Source organism: Astyanax mexicanus, chromosome 20, assembly GCF_023375975.1.
Source record: "Astyanax mexicanus isolate ESR-SI-001 chromosome 20, AstMex3_surface, whole genome shotgun sequence".
Lineage (NCBI taxonomy): Eukaryota > Metazoa > Chordata > Actinopteri > Characiformes > Acestrorhamphidae > Astyanax > Astyanax mexicanus.
Genome location: NC_064427.1, coordinates 14,228,832 through 14,234,970, shown reverse-complemented (window position 1 = coordinate 14,234,970; position 6,139 = coordinate 14,228,832).

The window sequence follows — 6,139 nt, the reverse complement described above, 5'->3', positions numbered from 1 at the left end:
GACTCTCAAGACCATCGTTACCCTCCTCAGGATTGGTTGACCAACAAAAAACACTTCAAGAGCAAGGTGTATATTTGGCATGGTCTTAAATGATCCCAGAGAGGCAACTGAATGCCTCTCTCACAGTGGCTAATATTAATTTTCACGAGTCCACCATCAGGAAAACACTAAAAAACATTGGTGTGCATTTAAGGGTTGCAAAGAGAAAGCCACTGCTATCTCTAAAAAGAACATTGCTGCTCATCTGCCGTTTGCTAAAGATCACATGGATAAGACAGAAGGCTACTGGATAAATGTTTTGTGGACTTTTTGGTTTAAATGAAAAGCGTCATGTTTGAAGAATGCAAAACACTGCATTTCAGCATATGAGCCGTATTCCATCTGGAAACATGAGGGTGGTAGTAACATGGTTTGGGTCTGTTTTGCTGCATCTGGGCCAGAACAGCTTGCCTTCATTGATGTAATTATGAATTATGAATTACATCAGGGAATTCCAAAAGAAAATATCAGAATATCTGTCCGTGAACTAATTTCTTAAGAGAATATGGGTCATGCAGGAGGAAACAGTCACACCAGGTACCGTAAGCAGAGGTTCACATACTCACAAATTAGCAATATTGGATAATTTTCCTCAATAAATAATAAATGATCAAGTATAATATTTTTGTTTCATTTGTTGAACTGAATTTTCTTTATCTACTTGTAGGACTTAAAATCTGATGTCTTAAGTTATATTTTTGCAAAAAATATTGAAAATATTTTATTGAAAAAAAGGGTTTACAAACGTTCAAGCACCACTGTATTTCCATATCCCATTGCCCAAATGTTGCATGCAATATATAATTATTAAATTATTTAAAATCTAGTAGGATTTTATGTGTGACTGTCTAATGCATGTACAGATGTGGACGCTAACAAAAAAAGCACACAATGGTTACAGAAATAGCTTGAATCTGACAAAAGTAATAAATAAAAATGTTATGAAAATGAACAAATGAAAGTCAGACATTGCTTTTCAACCATGCTTCAACAGAGCTATTTAAAAAAACACACAGAACAGACATAGTAAATGTGTCTCAGCAGGTATTTTGACCAATTCCTCATGAGCAAACTGCTCCATTTGTCTCAGGTTTGAAGGTACCTTCCAGACGGCATGGTTCAGCTCCTTCCAAAGATGCTCAATAGGATTTAGGTCAGGGGTCATAGAAGAACACTTCAGCATAGTCCAATGTTTTCCTCTTAGCCATTCTTGGGTGTTTTTAGATGATGTTATGTAATAACAAAAGTTTGGGAGAAGGACCACGCCCGAACTCTACATTCTAACTTCACCCCGTATCAATCAACCGTCCTATAAATACCTGCCCTAACTAACTACCTCTCGTGACAAAAGTTCGCAACCCACCTCCTCCCCAACAACCCCCTTTTTTCTACTCTTCCACTTTTTATTAAATGAAAAAAGGGGGGACATAGCTGCACGCTTCTTTAAGCACGCAGTTCAGAACTCCAGCCTCCCCTTTTCCTTCTACTTTCTCTACTTCTTTAGGCGTGGTCCGCACTTAGCAAACTGTGTGTTTTGGGTCATTATCCTGTTGCAAGACCCATGATCTGCGACTGAAGCTAAGCTTTCTGACACTGGGCAGCACATTTCTCTCTAGAATCCCTTGATAGTCTTGAAATGTCATTGTACATATTAAAGACACCCTGTACCAGATGCATCAAAGCAGCCCCAGAACATAACAGAGCCTCTTTCATGTTTCACAGTAAGGATGGTTTTCTTTTCTTGATATGCTTCATATGGCAAAACATTCAATTTTTGTCTCATCTCTCATAGGACAATCTCCCAAAAGCTTTGTGGCTTGCCGACATGTAGTTTGGCAAATTCCAGTCTGGCTTTTTTTATATTTTGTTTTCAATAATGCTGTACTCCTTGGTCGTCTACCATTAAGTACACTTTGGCTCAAATGACACTGATGTTGAACTTATGAACTAATGTTGAGCTTATTGTCTCTAATTTCCTTTCTGTCCGATTCACTATGTTATTGACTATGTACAAAGTACCACAAAATTGAATACGCCCCTCACATTTCTGCAGATATTTGAGCATATCTTTTAATGGGACAACACTGACAAAATGACACTTACACAATGAAAAGTAGTCTGTGTGCTTCCATATTTCTAAGCACCGACAGGCTGACCCCTTACCTCTTTAATCTCTGCAGCAATGCTGACAGCACTCCTTCCAAAGACAGCATTTGGACATGAAGCTGAGCACCTGCAATCAGTTTCTTTCGACGACTGTTCTGAGTGGATCCTTCTCTTTTAAAACACTGGATGGCCACTGTTTTAGTTTCAGGGTGTTGGCAATCTTCTTATAGCCTTGTCCATCTTCATGTAGCATAACAATTCGTATTTTATATCCTACCAGTATGAGAGAGTGTGAGAGCTGTACTAATTTTACACACCTGCTCCCAACGCACACCTGAGACCTAGTAACACTAACATGATACTTGAAGGGAAAAATGACAAGCAGTGCTGAATTTGGACATTAAGGAGTGTAGTCTCTTAGGGGTATACTCACTTTTGTTGCTGGTGGTTTAGACATGAATGACTGTATATTGAGTTATTTTGAGGGAAGAATAAATTTACACTGTTATATAAGCTGCACACAGACTACTTCTCATTTTGTTAGTGTCATGTTGTTTCCCATTTAAAGGCATACTTAAATATCTGCAGAAATGTGAGGGGTGTACTCACTTTTGTGATACACTAAATATTATTGACAGACTATTTTATTGTACCCATTATTTAAACTTACTGAAAATGAATAGCTAGTTACATATATACTCATGACAAAAAAACAATGCATCCCAAATTGAAAAACTGAAAAACTTTACATACTGATACATAAATGATTCAAATGATTACAGGTGTGCTCTGTTTGAACACTGGGCCTTGCAAAGAGAAGCTGCAAAAATGTACATCTTGCTATGTGGCCTGCAATGCTGTCTTGGCTGTCTTGGTGTAGTATATTTGATGTGATCATTAATATTTTTTTAAATATTAAAAACATGTTATGTCTTTTGGCTACAGGAATGTGAAAACCCTGTTTTTATGAAGAAAAAAACATTTCATGAGAGAATATTGTTAGGTGTTATTTCATGGCTTACAAATATGGATCTTGCCCAAGCTTATCCTTTTCTTAAGATCATCCAAATACACCATTTAGCCTTAGTTCTGTGCTTGTCCTAAGCTGTAAAGTCTGCTTTCAGGGCCTGAAGCTGAAGCTTTAAGTCTTTTACAAAAATAAACACTTTTAAGAACTGTGGCATAAAGAATTGTGTTCTCTGTAATAATGGTGCTCCATTCAATACTTTGAGATGAGTTTGGGGTGAGGTGGGGTGGTGGTCATCCAACATAGAAGGCTCTCCCTTGACAGTGGAGACAGTTTCTTCAACAATATCTTTTTTTCTATTAAATCTTTTTTAAGACTTCTGATAGAAACACTGATTTAAGCAGGTGCCTCTATATCTTTTATATATTCAATACTTCAAAAAGTGCATTGCAACTATAATATTAAATATATTGCTCCTCACAATTCTCTTTCTTCACCTCTTTTATGTTTTTTATGTTTTTTATGTTTTTCTCCCTAGACATTGGTTAGAAACTGAAACATCACCCATTTTCATTGGCTTTGTGTAGTGTGTACAGACTGGACAGGGCATTGGACTTCCAGAAGCTATATGTATGCAGAGGAGGGTGGGTAGTGTCATTCCCTGATGTCATATTATAACTTTGATAAGATGAAAAAACTGTTTTCAGGAAACTTGAGCCCCTTTTTGGCATTCAGGGTAAGTGGTATATTTTACTCATAGCACTCTGAGAATGACGTGGCTGTGTCTTTTTTATGACTAACTGTAGCTTGCTCGGCCCACAGAACAAACTGCCGGACTATTCCCCGATATTGCTCTCCACTGACGCAAATGCCTGTGGAAAATAGGTCACCTGATCCTCAGTTAGCTAATGTGGGAGTTTTTTTAATAACAATTATGTTTCAACATGAACATAGAATATGGTGCAACACAGTAGCTGCTACCAGGAAAGTGTCTGTATTTGTTTATGAACATGCACATCAAGCATACAAAGAATCAAAGTTGTTGTAAAAAGTTGAGTACTATAAAATGTATCATTACATTACATTTGGCAGCTGCTTTTGTCCAAAGCGACTTACAATAGTGAAGTACAAAAATATTAGAAGTCAATGGTAAAAACATCTTTATATAGGGCCTAAAGGAGGTCAAAGGGAATAATGGGATAGAGAAGTGAAGGAGGGGAAGAAGGAAATGAGGTTAGAAGTAGTTAGTGTGTTAGAGGTGTTAAGAGAGTAAGTGCTCTTTAAAGAGTTTCTTAAAGATAGCCAGGGACGCCTCTGATCTGGTAGTGGAAGGTAGTTTGTTCCACCATTGGGGAACTCTGTATGAGAACAGTCTGGATTGCTTCGTGTGAATGTTTGTTTGGTAAAGTGAGGCGACGTTCATTGGAGGAGCGCAGCGGCCGGGAGGTAGCGTAAGCCTTCAGGAGTGATCAGTGCAGGTAGGAAGGAGCCTGTTCTGTCATCACCTTGTAGGTGGTTGTTAGAGCTTTAAATTTGATACAAGCAGCAACTGGTAGCCAATGGAGCTCAATGAGCAGTGGGGTGATGTGCTGCTGCGTTCTGTATTATCTAGAGTGTTTTTATTACACAGTTAAACATTTAGGTCTGGAGACATGCTTGGCCAGTCCATCACCTTTACCATGCAGCCTCTTCAATAAAGCAGTCTTAGAGGTGTGTTTGGGGTCATTATCATGCTGGAACACTGCCCTGGGACCCAGTTTCCAGAGGGAGGGGATCATGCTCTACTCCAGTATTTCACAGAACAAATTTGAAGTTCCTGTGTCCCTCAATACAATGTAACTTTACTGTAGGCATGACACACTTATCTTTGTACTCCTCTCCTGATTGCCGCCACACATGCTTGAGATCACCTGAACCAAACAAATGAATCTTGGTCTCATCAGACCACAGAACATGGTTTTAGCAATCCATTTCCTTTGTCTTCAGCATACTGTTTGCGGGCTTTCTTGTGTATAGTGTGATAGGCCCCTGGGGTTAGGGGCGTGACCACTGTGACCCGGAAGGAGGAAGCTCACAGAGATACACAGACACGGGGAGTAAATTAACTCAAAACGTACCTTTATTGGCTTTTAACGCCCTCCACCACACCCAAAATAACTCCAAAGGACATACTACGGCCCAGTGGGGCTCTAGAGTCTGTAGAATTACTTAGTTTAGCTATTAGGTCCGTGCGACCTCAGCTCTCCAGTCAAAGTCCTCCCTCGTGAGTGAGCTGAGGCTGAATTTTTAAACCTGTCCCAGCTGGCGGCTCAATCAGTCCGGATGCGGGCCAGCTGGGTCAGATTGGGCTGTGCGCTCCGGCGTGGGGCGGACCCACAATTCCCCCGCCTCCTCACGCCACAATAGATTTCAGAAGAGGCTTCCTTCTGGAGTGAGACCCATGCAGACCAATTTGATGTGTGTAGTGTATGGTCTGAGCGCTGACAGACTGAACCCTCACCTCTTCCCTCTCTGCAGCAATGCTGACAGCACTCCTCTGTCTATCTTTCATTTGGACGTGATGCTGAGCATGTGCACTTAGCGTCTTTGGACCTGCTCTTTTTAAATGCTGCATGATCTTGGCCACTGTGCTGCAGATCAGTTTGAGGGTGTTGGCAATCTTCTTGTAGCATTGGCCCTCTTCATGTAGCATAACAATTCATCTTTTAAGATCCTCAGAGAGTTTTTTGCCATGAGGTGCCATGTTGTAACTTTTAGTGACCAGTATGAGAGAGTGCGAGAGCTGTACAACAAAATTTAACACACCTGCTCCCTATGCACACCTGAGACCTAGTAACACTAACGAGTCACCTGGCCTTTTGGGGGGGAAAATGACAAGTAGTCTCAATTTGGATGTGGATGTTGTCTCTTAGGGGTGTACTAATTTTTGTTTGCGGTGGTTTAGACATTAATGGCTGTATATTGAGTTATTTTGAGGGAAGAATAAAGTTACTCTGTTATATGAGCGGCACACACACTACTTTTCAT